At 37.4% G+C, this 23,295-nt stretch overlaps 1 long non-coding RNA gene across 1 annotated transcript in view; it reads right to left on the minus strand.

The window, feature by feature from the left end:
- Positions 1-14,655: 14,655 nt before the first annotated feature.
- Positions 14,656-23,295, minus strand: part of LOC125283473 (uncharacterized) — a 47,592-nt gene continuing 38,952 nt past the window's right edge. The window contains exon 3 of the long non-coding RNA XR_007191373.2: positions 14,656-14,761. This is a non-coding gene — a long non-coding RNA (uncharacterized LOC125283473). The remainder of the gene's footprint in view (positions 14,762-23,295) is intronic.

Below are 23,295 nucleotides of genomic sequence, written 5' to 3' on the forward strand. Positions count from 1 at the left end.
GAAAATAAATTCCACAGGCCAAGGGTTTTGGCCTATTTTGGTCTCTGCTGTTTCCTCCTAGATTAAGTCTGACACAAAGAAGAAACTAGACAAGTATTTACTGAATGAATGAATAAGTAAATGAATGCCTATGTATGATCAAACAACTGAATACAGCTGGGGGGGAAAATACAGAACCTTGCCAACTAATCTCATTTTAAATTCATAACAGTTAACCTCCCAGGTGGGCTCCTAGCCTTGACATAGCAATCCAAGTTCTTTCAGTCCCTTTTATACACACACACACACACACACACACACACACACACACACTACTTAAAACCCTGAGTCAGGATGAGATCACTTCAAATAAGCATAGGGAAAAGAAAAGATCTAATGTTTACAAGTCAGAGATCAGGGAAACAACTGAAAATAACTAAAAGAAGCTAGTGAGGCAGGCCAAGAGAACATGGTGTCCTGAACCAAAGACAACATAGTATTTCAACAAGGGGATAATTAGTTGGTTTCTCATGAAAAGGCCAATGGATCACAAATAAGGACAGAAAGCAAAAGAAACACCATATCCATATTTGTTACTTTACCTATTTTTATCAACATTCTCATGTAAATACAGATTATCAATTTTTTAAAAAATATTTATGCTAAAAAAAATATTTATGCTACTGTTGGGCACCTGGGTGGCTCAGTCGGTTAAGCATCTGCCTTCGGCTCAGGTCATGATCTCAGGGTCCTGGGATCGAGTCCCGCATCAGGCTCCCTGCTCAGTGGGGAGTCTACTTCTCCCTCTGCCTGCTGCTCCCCCCACTCGTGAATGCTCACTCTCTCTCTCTCTCTCTTTCTCATGCTCTCTCTCCCTCAAATAAATAAATAAAATCTAAAAAAAGAAAAAATTGTGCTACTGTTTGTTTGGGGTTTTTTTGCTTTAAATATTGATTGAATTACACATTTTAAATGTTCTCTGACAGGGATCAGGCCAAAAACAGACAGTGAATAAAACTTTGTAAATGAAGTTTTATTGGACTACAGCCATCTTCATTCATTTATGTAAATCTGTGACTGTGTTCACAGGACAACAGAGGAGTTGAATAGCTGCAACAGAGATAGTACGGCCCATAAAGCCTAAAATATTTATCTGGCCTTTTACAGAATAAATTTGCCAATTCCTGTTCGATGGCATCATTTTTCCATCTCTGAAGTAAGCCTATTGATTCTACAGAATTCTAGCAGACATCATGTCCGTTATTCAAATCCCTGTGGTTTATGCAAAAGAACTACCTCAAAGTCACACTTTATAGACTCATCCTTTGTGTTCCAAGAAATTTCTTGGGTAGGCTTTTCAGTTGCTGCCACATAACATGAAATATTTATTCCATATAACAATAGAACCAAAAATCCCCTACAAAGAACACTTAGTACAGCCACCTCTTCAAACACCACTAAACCTAAGTAATGTATAAGACCATCTTTTGCTTTATCAAACCATTAATCAAACATAAAAGAGTAACACTTAGATAAGGTTTTTCAGCATTACTGTACTTTAGAATGATCTGGGGAAGTTACTAACAGGCTGATTCTCACGCCCCATCCCTCAGAGACTGTAGTCCATTAAGTTTGAAGGACAGCCCAGGAACCTGCATTTTAATAAGCACTACCCTGATTTGATGATGGTGGTCTACAGACCTCACTTTGAGAAACTCTCAACTAAATAGGGTGAGGAACCAGAAATAAATGAGGCTTAATTAACCATTGCTTTTACTGCTTTATTTTCTATGAAAAAGAAAAAAAATCAGTATCCCCATAGGTTTACCAGGTAAATAATTCTTTTGTAAAGTTACTTTGCTCAGCCTCTTATATGGTCTTCCTGAGAGTATTGATTATATTTTACCAGCATTTTTAAATTATCAAAACTAAAACTAAATAATAATAATAAAATAATCAAAACCATTGGACCTTTTTGGCATTTTGGAAGGCACTCCTCTCTTTCACCCCATCTCTCCTTAGAACTCTATTCCAATACAATTTGCTGAGATTTTTCTTTAAAAACCAAACCAAACAAAAAACCATGCAATGGAAAGAGAATTGAAATTAAAACACCTCAATGTGACTCATCTGTGTATGCAATCCCAAAGCAAATTTCTCACTTGTAACATAGGGGATAATACTAACTACTTTTTTGCTATACCTCACATATTTGACAATGTGTGATTTTCTGCTCTTTACATTTAAGTCAAGACTTTAAAGATCAATTTCAAGTGTTCACATCTATACTTATTTGGGGAATAAAAGTGGACTAAGGAAGTTCTCCTATTGCCACAGATACTGTGCTATGTTTAGTAGGTACCTAAATAAAAAAATAGGAAACCATACTTTGAATTGACACCCATTGGAGGAAATGGTATTCTTTTTTTCCTTTTAAATTCATGAATACATGGAAAGTTACATTTCATTACAATTTCAATTTTATATGTCTATATCACTGGAATGTTGCTAGTGAAATGTAATGATGGTTTAGGCCATCGGTTCACCTATGAATAAGTGAGATGTCTTAGCTGGATGAATTCTCATTCCATGTTGACTATTTTGCTAGTACCATAAATAATGTTCAGGCAGAGCTATGTGGAGGAAAATGAAGAATTTTTTTGCAGTCCTTTTGATCGCATAGATATGGAAATGCCCAAAATTGTTCTCCTTTCTTATTATTTTGCATTTATATAGCACCTTCGATGTAACTTAAAACCTGTAAAAATTGGAGGCAATGAATTGATGCCTGAGAGAACCTTAATGGAACAGGACCCAGAATGGAGCATAGAAGAAAAACAATGCTCCTGTGATTATGACTTTATAAACAAATCCAATTGCTTTTTGCAGTGTTTTTTTTCTATTTGTATACCCATATGCACAGATGCAACAGTAAGCCCAGCAGTTTCCAACAAAGACATCAAATAGCCTACATGTCAAAGAGACAAAGGAATGATAGGCTCTTGAAAGTGACAATGAAAATCATCAGCTCAGAGGCCACAGCTTTCTGAGTAGGGTGTCCCAGCAGGAAAGAGAGTAACAGCAACAGAAGTAGCAGCTTCTATTTATATACTGCTGTTTAGCTAGTAGGTGCTATCCTAAGTATTTTATATACATTATTTCATTTAATTTTCACAAAACACAAAATCTGATGAGGAAAGTATCATATCCCAGTTCTAGTGATGAGAAAACTCGGTGTTGGAAGTTAAAACTTTGGGTCACAGTTAAGGTGTTAGAAAGATGCAGAGCCCACAAGCAGATCTATGTTTGACCCCAGGAGTATCCTACTCAGGCAATTAATGACTTTCCTCCTCTAGAGGATTCACTCTTCATCTGTCCCACTCTCCAACCCAATATCATACCCTGTCCAGAGGCTCAGTGTCTTGTTTCTGAACTACTTCCATTAAGAGCCCATCAAACTCCTTAGCACATAGTAGGTTCTTAACAAATGGTTGTTCTTCACCTTTTCTCCCCACTATGAATAATTACTCTCCTGTCCAGCTCAGCTCTCTGCTTCTAAAGTGGAAACCACATGGCTGATAAACATACACCCAGGAAAAAAATGATGAAAACCAATATTTATGTATCTTTGTATGTTTACGTTTTAACACGGGACTCCTGAAAACACAGTACTCAGTCTGAAGAATCCATTTCAGACTCCGTGACAGGCTAGCGGTAGAGATGTTTGAGGGTAAGATCTTAGAGTGACCCACCATCCCAGTTTGCCCAGACTGAGGAGTATCCCAGGACATGGAACTTTGAGTGCCAAAACTGAGCCATCCCAGGCAAACCAGGGTCACCCCATCCTAACTCCTTTGAAATAACTCCACTGATATTCCTTTAGTGTTAATTCACTAGTGTGGAAAAGCCATAAATTGCTTTCTCCACCCAAACACGTGTACACAAACATTAGCTGAGGAGATATTTTGGAAAGAATAGATGATGATTTAAGTATGTGAAGCAAAAACAAAAATATATGATCCTAAAACATGCTTTTAATAACACTAATCGAATTTCATCTTGAAATACTAGACCCTAGGATCATGGGAATTCTGTACAATTACATTACAAAGTGAGTTTGCATTTTCTTTTTTTTTCCCCCTCCCCTGGGGTTGATTTCTGTGAAGCTTGACTCATTCAAATACTTAAAATTTGTTTGATATAGATAAACCTACTCAAAATTGAGTTTACTACCATCACATGTTTCCACAGGCACACTTACTATCTCATGACATGAGGAGCTCATGAGATGAAAGTGGTTATCTATTTATTTTGACCAAAATGTTCAGTGATTTGTATTCCAACATACACTGTAATATTGAAACATTGTTTATAATTTCAGATATTAGAAACTGGTCAAGATTTTCTCCATAAGACTTTATAGTATCTGAGTCCTATGTCTTCTAGAAATTCTGGTTTCATACATTATACATCAATGAAATGGGAAATACAAAGAATTTTTTTAGATTAAGGCAATAGGCAATAACAGTGTAATTTTTGTCTGAACTTTTTTGAATTACTTTCTCAGGAAAACACAATACCTAATGGCAATTAGAACAAAGTTTTTTATAGACCCAATTTGCTAGGAATAACAAAACACAAGCAATATACTAAGGAAATGTAATGTCCTATTTAAATAATAGAATATCTATATATATTCTAAAGTCTTCCTTATAAAAAAACATTACAGTTTTCATAAACACTTTTCAAGTCCATGAGACTCTCTTTCTTGAGCCTGAATTTGTTGGGGAAATACCAAGAGAGAGAGAAAAGGTGGAGAAATAAATAATTTAGTATTTATTAATGCACTGTTTTTACACTAAATGATATTACACCATAGTTCCCAGCTCATCCTGGACTGGAACATAAGGAAGTGGGAAGAGAAGGTGAGGGGAAGGTAAGTAGGGTGAAAAGTGAAGGAAAGATGGAAAAATTTTCCATCACTTCCAATCACTCAGGTTGTGGTACCACTTCTTCCCCACTTCAACCCTCTTATAAAGTACTTCAAATCATAAATACTACAAAGACAGTATTATGTTATCAATACTAACTGTAAAGAATGGGCCAAGAAAGTGAATTGAAGCATAAAATTATGAAGTTTCTTACATCTAATACTTCTCTGTATCATTTTATAAGAAAATAAGTTTTTGTAGCACATTAAATTTTCATCAATATATACTCACCGTTATTATTTATTAGATTTCCAGTAAGTAATTAGGGTTTTTAACTAAACAGTAAACCACTGAAAATTAAATGTAAGTACTTAAGTCTAAAATTAATGGAGTGGGAGCAAAAGGCAAATGATATCCATTTCTTTCCTACTTTTGGTCAGTTAGCATACATTATTCCCTCATTCTGTGCTCAGAGATTGAAGCAATGGCAGAAGGAGGAAAATGAAGTGTGTATTGGAGAAGTAGCACTAGCTTATATATTACATAGTGCTGTCCACTTACCAGGCACTCTGATAAACACTTTTTACGTGTTAATGCAAGTTACTATCTTCCTCATTAAAGACTCACCTCATAAGGAAGATAGTATCATTACCCTCATTTTACAGATAAGGACGTTAAGGCAATGAACACTTGAGTAACTTATCCAAGGTGATATATATGTCTAACGAATAGAAGAACTGAGTTTTCAACATAGACATCCTAGTTTCAGATTCTGTACTCTTAATTAACCACACCCCACTCTCTAAGAAAATGGCTATTCACAGTATAATATCAAATTAAGACAGTTAAAAGGTAACAGATAAATGAGCGATCTAAAGCTACATGGAACAACGTAGATGAATCTCGCAGACACAATACTGAGCAAAAGTAGCCAAACAAAAGAGTACATAGGTATTATTCCGTTTATATTAAACAACAAAATGCAAGCAAAGCAAATCTGCGCTGTTAGAAGTTACGATGGTAGACACCTTTGAGAGTGAGGGGTAGTAACAGGAGGGATGTGAGAGGAGGGCTTCTGGCACTGTTAAGTCTGTTTTTGGAACTGGGTGTTGATTACATGGTGTGATAATTTGTGAAAATGCATCCAGCTATGTCCTCAAGATATGTGCCTTTTTCTGTATATAATTATATTCAATAAAAGGCTTGAAAGAAAGGAAACAGGGACTTTAAAAGTCAGCTTAAATAAAACAGTGAAAAGCCCTCTACTCACTCTTATTAACTCTCTGGCTGTCCCATTCCAAGGCAGGGGATCCTGAAGTATCATAGCCCCATTATACCTTCCCACCATTCTTCCTCTTTTTTCTCTTTATGTCTCTCTTACAAAAAAAATAAAAGGAGGAAAAGCTATTTCTACTTTACTAAATAATAATTTGAATATCCAGCTTCAATTTACTTGGGATAAAAGGTTACAAAGAAAGTTAAGAATGACAAAATTTCTGACCCATCAATAATTTAAAATGTTGTCAGTGACTAAATAGCTTTTCTCCAAACACCAAGACTGATGGATAAATTTTCCACAATATCACAACAAGACTTACTAATGCTCCATCCAGTACCAGAAGGGGAAGAGAGGGAGGTGGTGCTGGAGATTGGGCTTTTGTCAGAATTAGGAAGAAAAAAAGAAACCCAGAATTCACATTCTGAAAGGTTAATTTTATATATATATATATATATATATATATATATATATATATATATATACTCTGATATCTGATTTTCGTGGCTTGAAAACTCTCAGAACATTGGTTTCAAGCAGGATGTATATTTCTCCATATTGCCATATAAGCCTTTTGAGCCTAAGATACCTAATAATGAGGAAAATAAGGAAGAAAACACACCACATTCTCAGAGATTGTTTCTAATGGAAACCTAGTTTTGACAACCCTACCACCTGCTTTATATCATTAAACTGAAGGAGACTATGAATAGGAAGGGGGTGGAGGAGAGACATTGCTAATAAAATATTTAAGAATATCAGGAAAAGCCATGTCAGGCTTTTAGTTTACCCAGAAAAAGCATCTTCCTAAAGTATCAGTCAACCAAGATTTACTGTATTAATAAAATCACCTTCAGATTATAAAGGTAGAAAAAAATGCACAAAATGCAGACAGATAACCTATTTTTAAAGTCTGGAATAAAAAGACAAAATGTCCTAGAAGAAAGGCAATTCAAGTATCTTGCTCTTGGTGGCTGCAGGGTTTACTTTGACCTCATCATGTGCAGGTGATTGTTCTGAATACGGATATTTGAAAATCATGTAGGGGCTGTGTTCTAATAGGGCAGGAATATTCACATAATGTTAAAGAAGATTTAGTATCTCTTGAAACAAATGAACAAACAAAGAAGCAGGGATGGATACATAGCTAAATTCTGAACTACTGCCTCCTCCACGTTTATTTTTGCTATAGGTGGTAAATGATTGATTGCATACAATGGAATTTACCATCTTTCAAATGCGCATTTTCCTCTTGAACACTGAAATAATGATGGTCCCAGAGAGCCATGCAGATTGCCCAATCTATCAGCATTTTTCTCTATGTTTGACTTTCATTCCTCTGCATTTGATTGCTTCTGAAATAATGGTAGCAGAATTGAAAATACTATTTCTATTCCCCAGGTGATTTTCATTTGTGATAGATAAGCAAATGCAATTTTCCCTATTACAGTAACCAGGGAAAGACACCCCCAGACATTAGCAAGCTCGATAAATACAGGGAAGAGGATCCCACTGGGTACACTAGCCCACTCAAATGAGAGGGAAATAGGGATTTTGTGCAGCTAAGCAAGCAAAGTTGGTGTTCATCACACATTCTTAGTGACTGGACATCCTATCTAAGCATTCGGAGTGTATGTCATTCTAATTCTGGGACCTATTTTCTGCATAGTAAAAATGAGATTAAACACTAATCCTGTGCTATGATTTTGTACTAAGTTAAAGTGATATGAGAATGAGCACTGGGTGTTATACGCAAACAATGAATCATGGAACACTACATCAAAAACTAATGAAGTACCGTATGGTGACTAACATAATAAAAAAAATAAAGTGATATGAGAAGCTTGAATTATCATTTCAGTACATTTGAGTTGTTATCTCTGTCCGCCTTTAGCTTCCCTACAATGGAACTTCCCTCTACCCTGTCCTTCCCCTCACCCACACACGAAACCAGTCAGTTTTGAACAATGGGAAATTGTTTGCTTTATGGTATTTACTATTTATTCCTGACTGCGGAGGGGGTCTGCGGAGGAAAATTCTTAGGGGTTTTGCAAGAAAATGTGAGCTGTCAGCCTCACTGATCTGCATAAAATTCCTCCTCAGTCTCAACTATTTTGCTTTTGTTTCGGGTTATTTTAAATGGGGAAGTAACATAAAGGGAAAATGTTTTAAAAGCCCAACCTTAGGCTTCTTTCACTCCATATTTTGTTACTTTCTTTTTTTGGCAAGAAAAACTTAATTATGTAAAGTAGTGACAGCTCACCCAGATCTTTCACTGATCCACAGCCCAGATAAGCAATTGGAAGGAAGTTAAATATTCAGTGAAGATCGTGCTAATCACCACCCCCAGGAAGAGCCCAACAGAAAGATTATTCTTTGCATTGTGGATGCGCTTGTCATTTGCAGAGCTTTGCAAATACTCCAAAAAGGAGAGGCTTGGGAGGGGGGGGATAACTCTCAAAGGTGCAAATGCAAAATTTACACTCTTTTGTAAATTATTCCATGATAGGTGTTATAATTTTCTTAGAAATTAAGGGAGAGGCTACTCTTCTAATTTCAGAAGGAAATGCAAAATCTTACAGGAGATGGCATCTCTCCAAATTAAACCATTTTGCTGAAAAATAGCTGAGGATATGCGATGCACCATTCTTTAGAAATAATAATTAATGCATTCTAAGCGGATTTCTAACTGAAGCTAGAAATGTTTTTCCCCCATTTTTGATCCAACACTTGGCAAACATAGTCTCAGGTTGGTACCTACATACACAATACCTTACTTCATCACATTATACTTGGGCCATAAATTATTATTAGAAAAACTTCCTAACCTTGAAATTCAATCTGTTCTGTTGGGTAATTTTGTAGTTTTTAGAAGATGCATCCACACCTAAACTTAAAATAAAATAAAACGTAAAAGCCCAAGGAAAGTATAATGAAGAGCATAATAATGCCAATAATATAGGAATGAATAAATAAGCTATTTGAAAATTTAAGCAATACCACTATAAATGTGATTATTTTAGATGTCCTTTGGCATGCCTAAGAATAATTAATCATATATTTGCAGCATTCGTGTCTGACCCTTCCCACACAAATGTCTGAGACTGTTAATCTCATGAAATTTCATAGGTTGAGCCTTTACCACATTTTCAGGAGCTTAGGATTGTGTGATAAATTCCGGCTTGGAGCTCCTGCTTCCCTGTGTTCTTCGCTTTCACACCTTGCTCACATACTCTAGGCATCCTCTTGTCTCTGCTCTGAACCGAGCCAGACACAGAATCAATTTCTCTTCACTGATTTTCACCAACAAAACAACCGCAATTTTACTGAAAGTTCAGGAGACAGAGAAGCTTTACGTCCAGAAACACAAACAACTGAAAATTGAACAGGAGCTCTCCCTGTTCTAAAAGGTGCTTTGGCAAACTGCTGCCCTTTCTCCTTCGTTCCCTCCCTCCTCTGCGGGTTCGCTTCTTCCAAACTTCCAGGCGTTTCTCTTTTGGAGTAGTTTTACTTCCTTTTTTCTTCTTTCAGACCTTGCACTGCCACCCCCAAGCAAATTGTCAAGATATGTTCCTTTCCAAAGATGGTTCTTATCCAAACAGGAAGGCAGATGTCTGCTTTTAAGATAATTGTGTTACCCCATATTTATCTCAATTGATTTCAACAGTGCCTTGCTTTAAGCAGGACTGATTTCATCCTATTCCCATTTTACCTACAGGAAACTAAGGTTCAGAGACATGAAGTTACTTGCAAGGGTCACACAGCGAAGCAGACTCAAAACCAGAACTCAGGTCACCTGTACTCTGGAGCCCCCACTTCCTTACAAGCCAGGTCTGCTGCTCCTCTGTCAATGACCCTTCTCTCTCTCCAGTAAAGATTAGAAGTCCTTAAGAAATATAGTCCATGTGTTATGTGTTAAGAAGTATAGCAAACACACATCAGCTGTGGTCTCCAAAGCATTGTCCCTGAATCAGCAGCATCAGCGTCGCCTGGGAACTTACTAGAAATGCACATTCCTGGTCCTATTCCAGACCGACTGAGCCAGAAGCTCTGAGACTTGGGTCAGCAGTCTTGGTTTTATCCAGGTGATTCTGATGCCTTCAAAAATCTGAGCACTGTTGGACCAGCTGTTCATCAAACCAGTTTCCTCTTCTTCCTAAGCAGAGAACTAGATAGACCACACTTCCCAGACACTTTGGATGTAGCCAATGGAATATGAACAAAAATAATGTTCATTATTTCCTGGTTAGGTCCATAAAAAGTTTCCATTAATGACACTCCATGGTTTTCCCCTTCCATTGCCTTGTTGTAGGGTAATGTGTTGACCCTGAAAGGTTTGTATAGAAAACAGTAGAGCCAGAGGCTAAAAGGAAGCTGCTTGAAAGAGAGCCACCATTGGTCAAGATCACCCAATTTGCATAAAGTCACTTGAGGCTTGACATTCACCTGTTACAGCTGCTAGCATTAACCTAATTCATATATGAAAGTGTTACTTGAGGTGGGCATAATTTCTAGGATTCTAAGAGAGAAATTAAGATGTGTAGAAGGTAAAGCTAACCACGCTAGCCCTATCTGCCTGAAGAAAGAGATCAGAGAAAATTTTAAGTTCTAAAATACAGGCAAAGCTCTCATCTGGGTTCTGACTTGCTATCAGCAGGGAGGGGGGTGGACTGTGAGAGAGGGCAAGTAACAAGAAGAGATACTTAGGTGCTATAAAAAGAAAAGATAGAGATCATAATAACAATAGCCATGTGCCATTTCTCATTTGGATCACATAAATTCTGTAGGTACCTATCTATCCACCTAGGACTGAAATGGACTTGTGGGGATGAAACTCTTTGAAGTCAAAAAATTTAGTATTGGGGGCTGTTATTGGACACTAAAAATTATCAGATTAAATCCTCTCATTTTGCAGGGATTTCTTTAACTGCCCAGGATTCTTAGTTGCTGAACCAAGGCAAAATCCAAATTCTCCAACTTCAAGTCAGGATTCTTTTCTACCGTCTAACATTTTAAACTTATTTTTAAACTTCAAGACACTTTCCTATAAATATCATTTCCCTCTCTTATATTTCACATCCAGAACTTACTACAGAGGTTAAGTACACTGAACTTGGCTCTACTGTCAATATTTTTTAAATTCCGACAGCTTTATTGACTAGATTTCTACAATAATAGGGGATGCATTTGTCCATGAGAAGCTACAGGTAGAGAAAATAATCCCCAAACTCTCTTTTTTCATGAAGGAGTGTGCAAAACCTAGACAGGACTGAGAAATGGAAAGGCTCCTGGGCCTAATGGAATGCTTACTGAGATCTATTGATTCTGATGCAGCGCATTGATTGGCCATCTCGCTCCACACTCTGTAATGTCTAGCCAAAAGAAAAAGTATGGCAACAGATAAAAGATGTCAGCAATGTCACCAGCTGTGATCACAAGTTTCCAAAAGGGATTGTGACAGTTAGTGAAGCATCTCCTTAATGTTAGTTCCCAGGAATATACTGTCAAGTATTCATCTCAGTAGGCTCTAGAATCGCATCTCATATATATCTGCTTTAGAGTCATATGCACTTTTAATATCTAGGTCTGCCTGGGTTTTTTTACACATTCCCTTACTTGTTATTATAAATTGCCAACTGAAGATACGTTAAAGAAATAGAGACTTTTAGGAAGTCCTTTACTATGATTAGATTTTACTTCATCAGTCACCTAGCTTTCCAACTCTCTAAGGGTCTGAACGAATAAAATGAAACAGATCATGAATTAGAACAGCAGCATGCCACTCAGACCTGAGACAAACTGCCTGGGTTCAAATCCTCGTGCTAGCACTTAATGACTATGTCTTTGGGAAAGTTTATAACTTATTTGTGCCTCCATTTCTCCAAACATAGGATGGGGGTAACTAATAGTACTTAATTCCTAGGATTAATTAAATTTGGATTTTTAAAGTGGTTAGAACAGTGACTGGCATGTAACAAGGGATATGAGAAAAAAAAAAACAACCAAAAAAACAAGCGAACCAAGATAAGTAATACCTGGGCAGCAAGGTCAACCTGGGGGCACATCAGACTTCATTCCTATTTCAATGCTTCTGGGCAGACAGTATCACAGAGTAAGGTGACTCATTCTGCCACCAGGTAAAAAGACAAGAATAGGCCATTTGGTTTGTCAAAACTAAAAAAGGCGTTGGAATATTATTAGAAAAGCCTTTATATCCTACTAACCCCCTCAAGTGAAAACCAAAAAATAATTCATTTTTTCTAGGTCTAAAAACAGAAAATATGAGCACAATCAATCTCCTTATTAGCAGAGATGTTTAACCTCAGGTTAGCTAGCCTCTGCCACTCAGCGGGCTCCCCAACCACCAATTATTGTGTATTCAGGGAGTGCAAACCAATTAACCCAAGCAAACATGAATTAAAAGGTAATTCTCCTAAAGGTGAAAAACCACACAATGTTCTCCAAAATGATTACTCCCTATATGAATTGTAATCTTCATTGATTCCTTCATTCCCTTCTCCTTTAGTCAGGGTGGCCAATCAAAAATTGACCATATACTATTTTTATATCATGCTAAATGTTCCTGACGGATGTGAGAAATAAACAGAGCTAAATATGGCTATATTAAAATAGCAGTCAAAATGATGTACCACAGGAAGGCCATAAATAAAAGAATATGATGAGGAATGAAAAAGAGATGAACTAAAACAAAACCCCTTACCCAACTAGAAAGGGAAAAAAATAGCTACAATCAGCAACAGCTATATAATTTGTGGGGCCCGTTGCAAAAAGAACACACAGAGGTCTTTGTTCAAAGCTTATTAAAAATTTCAAGATGGCAGCAGCAGAGCATTAAACCAAGCATGAGGCCTTCTCAGTGTGGGGCCCATGTAACTGCACAGGTCTCATGCCCTCGAAGCCAGCCATGGTGATGAAGGTGTGAGCTTATAAGTAAAATGAGAAATAGAGACAAGCACAAAAATTCAGATCACAGTCTAGGAATATTTAAGGGACTGGGAAAGAAAATATTGGAAGACGTGATAAAAGGTATTAGACTAAGGAAATACCAGGGAGTAGGGAGAAAAGAATAGGAAATAAAGATGAAAGAGTGAACAGATAAGAAACGCCAACGTAAGAAGATAAACCTGAGTCAACGTCACCTGCCAAAGGCACAAAAGAAATACGGACAAAAAGAAGCAAGTTCATATTTGGGTCTCCATAGCAAGCAAACAATAAGTTGGTACTATGTCCCTCACCCCAAGAAAAGAATAATTCCAGTTACCCAAAGAGCCTAATTAGAAGCTAGGGGAAGAGGGACTGTGAAAAGAGCAATGACTAAGTGTTATGGAAAAATTCTCTCAAAGTCCTTTGAGCAAGAAAACATCTAAAGTTGGTTCAATCTATATTTTAGAATAAAGAGGACATTTAACTATTAAACCATACTATCATAGCTAGCTTTGCAAATAATGAAGAGATAGGGCACTTGAACACAAACAGATAAAACTGTTCATTATGAAATATTGTTTTATATTACATGAAAATCAGGAGTTAGATAGCCATTATATAATAATATTATATTATTATATAAATGATAGCTAAAATGGATTGCCAGCCACTACACACAACTGGGAAGAACAAAGAATAAATTCACAAAGCAGAGTTAGTTTGTATTTCTATTGTGAACAATAATCAAAATCCACTGCTGGTTGAAGTACATGCTTTGATGTTTACAAAAATTCCAGTGTAAACACGTGTATCAAATGAGTTGAACCATTCAAGTCCATTGCCTTGGAAAAGAAATAGCCTTGTAGCCCAAGAAAGCTGCAATCGCTCAAAAAATGTTTAGAATCATCTTTAGTCATGAATTATTTTTAACCCCCAAGAGTTCTGAGTTATTCTTTTTTAATCAAAATCAGGAGAGAAGGTTGTCAGTTCTGAAGGTAAGACACAAAAAAGAGTTCACAGAATGTTTAGAAGTGATAACATGATTACAGACAGAGTAGATACATTATTTTGATCCACCTGCTCATGATATGTAAACCTATGGAATGAGAGAAATTTAGAACTGTAAACAACCCTAAAGACTATATAACCTAGCCTACAGCTTCCTATTAAATGGATGAAGAAACTGAGGCCCCAGTAGTCTTGCCTGAGGTTCCACATTTGGCTCATGGAGAGGCATGACTAGAACTTAACTCACATTTTTCCTAATGAGTGGTCTTTCCACATGACTGAGAACCATTGCAGAAACTGTGTGACCTTCTAGAAAGTCATTGAGAACTACAGGTATCATCTACAAACATGCTGAATTGTTACCATTTCTGAAAGACAAGTCAGTCAGCCCTGGTTGTCATGGCAATAACTCTTCATACTCACAGCCTAGTGATTGCATATGTAAAATGCAGCCGACCCAGACAGGAATAAGCCTTATTAAAACAACATTCTAAAATTGGCACGGCTTACCTGGTTTGCCCATTCTGAGTTCCAGAATCTTGACTGCAATTGTCATGTAAGTTCAATTCAGTCCAGATGTCTATATTTAACAGTATAGGAAGATATTCTTTGTCTTGGGACCCTAGGGAGAAGAAAAGCAAAAAGTGGTTGAGAATAACTGAACCCAAAATTAGGAAATCAAAATTTAAAAGGTTATTGTATATGTGTTAGCATAATTACATTAAAAAACTGTAAATAAACAATGAGAGTCTAATATTAAATTCCATCACTAAGAATTAATGAAGCCCCTAGCCTCTTACCTCTCTTTACTTCTTTCTCTTATTGTCCATTTTTTTCCCTGACTCCATGCTGTTCTTTTCCCATACAAGTATGTGTTGTGGCCAATTTCTTGTGTGAGAGTGCTAATACAGGCTCCATGTCTACAATCACTCAGAATTCAGACTCAAAATAACAGAGTTACCTCCAACAGTTTTCTAAGTAGATATTTTGCCCTCTGCAATGGAATAAAAAAAAAAAAAGTCTATAACCAGCTACTAGAAATGTGCTTTCTCTATCCATGTCCCTTTTCCCCTTGCTAATCTGAAATTGTTTTCTGCAGCTGTCTCAGGGATAGGAAAGAAGCCTAAACACCAGAGAGGTACCCTTTTTGATCCGTATTGCTGCTTCTAAACCATTTATTTCTCCAAAAGCTTTCAAAACCCACAATTCCTTTGAAGCCATGCCATCTTGCTATGCCACCCACCTTCTTGTTTCTCTCCTTTATGGTTCTACTTTTAAAGGACCTCTCATTTATTGATGATATTTTTACTTGACTACCTACATTCCTTCCACCCTACACCATTCATCATTCCTTGGAATTTCAGCAGCCACGTGGATGACTCATCAAAAACTCAGGTTTACTTACTAGGTCTTTCATTTCACTTTCATATGCTTCTCTTCCATCTTAGTCATCCACTCCTACTGTTACAACCAAGACCTTGCATTTGTCTGTAAATGCATCAACACCAAAATCTCCATTGAAAACATCCCACTCAGATCCTTCTCTTCCAGCTCACTCCCTCTAGAGCATCCACTTCATTCTTTTACATCACTGTGGTCTCCATCCACGGTCTCATTATTTTTTCACCACTTTTCTGTCTTCACTTTCCTTTTCATTCAGGCTAGATCCCAGGGTTGATGACTATATTCATGCTCTTGGAGACTCCCTCAACTTCCTGGTCACAGTTTCATTGTATTTAACTGAAACAACTCTTTTTCGTTCTCTTCCTTTTGTCTGCCTGCCACACAGAGGCTACATATTGCTAGCAAATATCACACATTGGCTTACTGGTTTCATCTCAATTTCATGATAACAAATCTAAAATGATTGGTCACCAGTTCCCAGCAACTTTACAACCCTTCCCAAGTAACTTCAATTTCCCGCTTTCTAAAATGACCTAACTTTCTCAGCAAACCTCTTCTTTAATCCTCTCAGATAAGGATCTTTCCTCAAAGTCACGGAAAAAAATAGAAATTACTAGATCAGAATTCCATCATAGGTGCCACCATCAACTCTACACATTCTTCCTCTGTTTTCAGTTTCAAAAGTGCCTATCAAAAACAATTGTTTCCACGTGTGCTTCTGCTCCAACCCTCTCACCTTCTCAAGGATTTTTGCATCTCAGTTCATGCACTGCTATCCAACGACTACTTCTGCTAGATCATTCCCATCAGTATGCAAATATTTTTTCTATCCCCCATCTTAAAAAAACAAAAACTCCCTTGACCACGTACCCCCTGAATCCAGCAAACACTTTCATTTTCTCCTTCTTTCCAAAGTAAAACTCCTTGAATGAGTCATCTGTATCTGCTTCCTTGTTTTTAATTCACTCGTCAAACTTCCCAATCTATTAAGTCACCAAAAACTTCTATTGCCCAGTCCTTGATCATTTTTTTGTTATTGTAATTATTTCTTTAGCAGCATCCTTTAATGGTCCCATTTAGTCCCACACTTTTAAATACCATCTAGGGTAACAACTTCCAAATGTACTCCATCTAAATCCAGACCTCACCATTGCCTACTTGAAAACTCCTTGAACGTGTAATAGGCATCTCACAAGACAAAAGCATAGCTCTTCCCCCAACCTCTTTCCCATGTCAGGAGACAGAACCACAGTTCACTGAGTCTTACAAGCCAGAATCAATGAATTTTTTCTTTCCCATTCCCTCTAATCTGTCAACAAGTCTTGGTTCCAGCTCCAAAACATATCTCAAGTCAGTTCGCTGCTCTCCATTTGTATGACACCACATTCTAGGACACCACCATCTCTCCCCGGGACTACTTACAGAGTTGCTGAGTTGCTTTTCTTTTCATCTCACTTCGGACAACACCAACTACCCATGCTTCATAAAATAGCCAGACGTTTTAAAACATAAGTTAGATTATATTACCCCTTGCTTGAAACCCTTCAATAGTATCCCATTTCTCTCAGAATAAAGCCAAATTCCTAACCATGGGTTTGTCCCCCTCTTCAATCTCCCGCCATACAGTTTGCACCTTTAGTCATGATAGGCCAAGTATATGGTCTTCCTATTGCCTGAACACACCAAACCTTTTCTTACTTCTACTCCTTTTTATTTGCCGGCCTTTCTATTTGAAATGCTTCCTATTCCCCCCATCATTTCACTTTATCTTAAAATTTGGCACAAATGTTACCTCCTCAGAGAAGTCTTCACTGACTTCCATTTAGAATGGCCTCCCACAGCTATTGTCTTTCATCACTCTGTTTTCTTAAATCCTTATTACAGTCCATAATTACCTTGTTTATATGCTTACTTACTTTTTCATTGTCCTGTTTTTCTCATTTAAGGTCACTGAGGTAAGAGACTCTGTCTTAATCACTGATGACTCTTTTACACCTAATACATTGGCAAATTTTAGGAACTCCCTAAGGATCTGCTGAATAAATGAAGGAATTCTCACCTGATACGTTTCATTATGGAAAGTATACATTGAGAATATCTGAGGGATTATTGAGGATATTTCCTAGAATTTCCATATTATTAGTTTTTTTTATTTTTTTTAAAGGTTATTTACTTATTTATTTGAGAGAGAGAGAAAGCGAGAGAGCACAAACTGAAGGAGGGGCAGAAGGAGAGGGAGAAGCAGACTCCCCACTGAGCATGGAGCCCATGTGGGGCTCAATCCCAGGACCCTGCGATCATGATCTGAGCTGAAGCAGATGCTTAACTCACTGAGCCCCCCAGGTGTGCCTGTTTTTTTAATTATACATTATCCCTGATTTTAAAGTTTGGGGTTTAAAGATAGTTATTGTGCTGTTAATGACATCTTTATTTAGCTTGTTATCTGCTTGGAATGTTTGGATGTTTTTACTACCTAGATTTAGGTAAGTATCCAATAGCCCAGGTTGTAGTACACAAACATAATAAGATTAATAACTAACATTTGCTGACAGCTTTCTAAGTTCCAGGTACTGCTATAATCTCATTATGTATATTAAACCAAAGACACAATTATAATACCTATTTTACGGATGAGGAAGTCCTATATACCTGCTGATTTGAAGCAGTCTCAAGTAGGGGAATATTTTCTAATTCTCTTCATTAGAACTCAATAGGAATAATTATCAAGAATGACTAAAAAACAGTTCTAGTATCTTTCTTCAAATCACACAAGTTGAAAGGCTTTCCAGAATCTTGATTTAAAAAGACTTCTGTGCTTGACATAATAAAACACATAATGTATTTAAACCTACAAAACCATTTAAACATTTGTTTAAATCAAATACTTAAATATTTATTTATGTGCATTTTATGTCTTTCTGTAATTAAAAAAAAAAGTCATTCTTTGATCAGTGGCTCTCCTTCCGTTTCCTCTGGGTCCAATATGGCGCTTGCCCATTTCACAGACTACTGACTAGGACAGCAGCAGATGATGCGGTATTGATTACTTTATAACACCACACATTAAATACTTGCTCTAATAAATATTCTCCCAGTTCCCTCTGAGTCTCTGATTGGAGGGACTGCCATAGCTGTCAGCAGAGCTAGAGTTAGACCATCTCTTCTTCACCTCTCCTGTGGATACCGGAAAAGCAGAACTCCACTACCAACAAACAATGAAATATGTGGGTCACGATGAGAACAGAATCAAACTGAAGACTCCTTATAAATAATTACATTTTTCTGTTCTGTTTTATGTAGCATATACATATATGTTTTCATAATATTAAAAGAGTTTTTACATTTTGAAAGAAAGGATTTTTATATTTTGAGTCTTTATTAACGGATCTCAATGGTCATAATTATTACAACTCTAATAAATAACTTTGAGGGACTAACAAATTAAATTTATATAACAATATAAAATTAATAGGTTCTTGTGAGGTGAAATAAAGAATGCATTTTGAATCTTTTTTTTTTTTTTTTGGACAGAAAGAGCACAGTGTGAAAGCATCTGAATTCAGCAAAGGAGTGCTGGATCTTGGCAAAGGGATTGTGTATCAATTGCCCCACACAACACTGAAGGGCATGCCCCTTCACACATCCCCAACACCTAGTCCCATGCTCCTGAACCAGCACTGTATGGGCACTTCGTGTGCACCATTACACATCTTCTTAGCCACCCCACCCTCCACATAAACACACTCAAACTCACTTCAGCTCCAACTACTACAACCATTCTCTTCAGGCTTCTACCGACTTCCTCAAATGTAACCTGACAGCGCCCCACCCTAGCCTGTACTTCTTGCCTCTTTGTCCTGCCCCAGGGCTTTTCTGCACTTGGTCATGACTCAGGCATGCGCCACTTGGGGAGAACACAGGTAACGCCTATGGAAATACCACTGACCATAGAGGAACAGAAGATGATGGATAAAGGCTTCCATCTCAGTCCCATCTGGACAGTTTTGAAAGGTATTTCATAGGTTCCTCAGAAAATCCTAGCAAGATCAATCACTAGTCCACCCACACCAGTAGCCAACTTAATAACTTATCTTTATTTTGGCTTTCCTTCCTGATTTCACATCCCTCTGGCTCCTGCGATTAAAAGAACTGCTTACAAGACTTGTCTTATTCTCTACTTTCAAGGGAAACCAGGCCAAGACATTCTTTTTCTTTTAAATGATTTTTATGTTGGAGGAAAAGGTTGAGTAATTTTTAATGTAATTTTATTTTTACAATTAATTCTAAATATATTATGAAACAAAATGCACATTTTACATATATTTGGATTTAAAATACAAAACTTTAATTAAGTTTCACACCTTGACTGGGTAACATAGGAATGCCCTCCCAGAAACCAAACAGTTACTATAGTAAATGCCGAGTAAGTCGCTCAAGGGTAACAACTTAGGCTGGCACCTTCGGTGTCTATGGGCCAACTTTCACCTACCTGTCTGAATCTCATTGTCTGAGGGCTTTTCTCTGGATCTAATGAGACCCTATTCTACCTGAGTGGATAGTGAGACAAAAGTTCCTGGGATTAACCTCTGGAACAGCCCTCCTCCAGTGACTGAGGGGAGTGGAGAATTAATACACAGCTCCCAAGAGAAAAGGGGGGGGGGAGAGGAGGGGAGAGAGAGGAAGGGAGAGAGAATATAGCTAGGTAGAGGTGATAGAGATAAAGGTAGAGATAAGTATAGAGATAGAGAGTTGGGGATATTATTATGCCTTTATTGTACCCATCCCTGGCCAATTCATATGTTGAATCCTTAAAGACCAACGTGATATTTGGAGATGTGGCCTTTGGAAAGTAGGTTTAGATAATCTCATGAGGGTGGGGCCCTTGTAATGGGATTAGTGACTTTGTAAGAGACACCAGAGAACTTGCTTACTGTCTCTCTCTCTCCCTCTCTCCCTCCGTCTCCCTTTCTCTCTCTGTTGCTCTATCTCACTGTCCTCACACTCAGTCCTCTTACTGTGTCATCACATTGTCCTCACACAGCAAGAAGGTGACCATCTGCAAGGCAGGAAGCAGGCCCTTACTGGGGAACTGAATCATCCTGCACTTTAATCTTGGACTTCTCAAGCTTCAGAACTGTAAGAAATAAATTCCCATTGTTTAAATCACCCAATATATGGTATTTTGTTATGTCACCCAAGCTGACCAATACAGATATAAATATTCCTCATCCCTGAGGTGAGAGACCTCTGGGGTGTATATTCTACAGTATTTCCCAGATTTCCCTCTGGGATTAAATGTCAGCAGAAATTAATAGTTAACTGAGTTGATAACGTACCTTATATCGCCTGTCTTCCCTTCCCTGTCTCACTTCTCTACTTCCTTACCTGTGCTTCATACATTTCTAAAATAAATTATTTTGCATTAATAAACTGTCTCAGAATCTCATTCTGTGGGCACCCAAATGGAAACAGTTTTGTTGGTGTAAAAATCTGGTATAAAGCACTGCCCTAAGTAATACACAAGGAGAATACTCATACAAAGCTAGGTCAGCATTTTTACTTACTAGTGTTAAACCAGCTTAAATGAGATCTAAAAATGAGATATCAGACCTTAATTCACAAGAGGTTCTGTGAGAAGAAATTCAATGTGCATATCTATTCTTAAAATAGTTGCACCTCAGTGCCTACGTGGCTTAGGGCTAAATTGGGGTGACTTTTCTTGGGTTGTTTTTTTTTTAGATTTTTTTATTATAACTTAGTGCTAAGTCTCATTCACACTCCTAACAAACTGCTTACTTCAAAACATGTTTACCAGGGTACTGTGAACTGCATTTTCTTCACTGCAGAACAAAGAATAGTTAAATTGATTTTAACCACTTTTTCAATCTTTTCATCATAGTGACTTCAAATGTCAAGCCACTGTCTGAGGTGTATAATTTTAATATCCCAACATCATAATGTGTTGCTTAAGACCTCAACCCTCACCTTTGCCCAAAGACATACCATATTTATGAATCAAATGGAGGAACTTGCCTGAGGCAATGAGATAGAGATGAAAATGCCTAGACTAGGTTTGTGCCTACCCAAAGTGAAAAGATTATTAAAGTGTCCTCTTGGAATTTGTCACATTAAATTTGGCTTTGATGAGTTCCTCCTCATTGCCAATATGTAGACAAGATTATTCTTTGGAAGTTTTTTGGTCCTAGCTATATCCACAGATTTCCTCACATTCTACTCTAAGAATAAAGAACCCACACGAGGCAACCAGAACAAAAGAAAGATGTCAAAAGCGTAGATCTTCCAAAATGATCTTATCCAAATGTAGTGTTTTAAGATGGCTTTAGATGACGAGATCAGTAAGTAAGAAGAAAAAATTGTCATTATTTATTGGGGAAAAAGAACTACCATATGGCTGCTCTGCATAAATCTCTAAGAAAAATAATTACAAATATTTATGGAACACTTTCTATGTGCCAATTATTATACTCGTTCCCAAGAAATCAATATTTAAAAATTGAAAGTTATTTAATAATCCTTGAAAGCAAACAGTGTGGGGCACCTGGGTCGCCCAGTCCGTTGAGCGCCTGACTCTTGATTGTGCTAGATCAGGTTATGATCTAGCAGTTGTGAGATCAAGCCCTGCTCAGCGCAGAGTCTGCTTCAGATTCTCCCTCTCCCTCCTGCTCACACTTTCTCTCTCTCAAATAAATAAATAAATACATACATAAATACATACATACATAAAATCTTTATTTAAAAAAAGCAAACCATGTATTGTAAAAGCAGAAAAAGTAAATCTCAGCTTTCATTATAGTGTTATAAATGTCTCCAACAAGCTCTTCACTTGGGTGCTAAAAGAGCTCAGGAAAACAGCCTCTCAAGGAGCCTGAAGATTTAAATATATGGGATATACTTCTTCCCTACCATGACTTAATGGACAAATCCACTCCCCTAGCCCCAGTCCCTCCAAAACTGATAGCAATCTAAAGGAAGACTTTAAAAAAAAATTCTCTATTAACATAATTGATCATTAAAATGGAAATAATGGAGTTGAAATAGGACATTTGATGTAAGAAAATAGTATCAGGGGTGCCTGGGTGGCTCAGTCATTAAGCGTCTGCCTTCGGCTCAGGGCGTGATCCCGGCGTTCTGGGATCGAGCCCCACATCAGGCTCCTCCGCTGGGAGCTTGCTTCTTCCTCTCCCACTCCCCCTGCTTGTCTTCCCTCTCTCGCTGGCTGTCTTTCTCTCTCTCTCTCTCTCAAATAAATAAATAAATATTAAAAAACAAAAAACAGTATCAGATGATATAACCCCATTGCCACACTAGGACATTTTTACCTTCAAGTGTGAAATTTCATTCATCTATCCTAGCAACTAACATTTTTCCCCCACAGACTTTGCTACACAAATATTTAGGCAGTATTAGGTTCTACTGCTCTTTTAACTCTATTTCACTGAAAAACTGTTTAGCTTCCTTATTTCCTTCCAGCCCATCTCCGGCATTGCCTCACTGAACTCTCTGAAAGCACAAAGTCTAAGCCATGACTTTTAATAGACCCCTCAACTGGTACTATGGGACCACCTTCCCACCACTGAATCACATCACTGACCATACCAGACATGTCACCAGGCACCAGCGATAAAGAAATGAAGGAAAATTCTCTGTCAAGATCTAGAGAGACAATCAATTAAGACATGTTTTCCCACAGTGTAAGGTCTGTGCTATGATGGGGACAGGTGAAAGATGCCA

This window comes from Ursus arctos, unplaced genomic scaffold, assembly GCF_023065955.2.
Source record: "Ursus arctos isolate Adak ecotype North America unplaced genomic scaffold, UrsArc2.0 scaffold_2, whole genome shotgun sequence".
Classification (NCBI taxonomy): Eukaryota; Metazoa; Chordata; class Mammalia; order Carnivora; family Ursidae; genus Ursus; species Ursus arctos.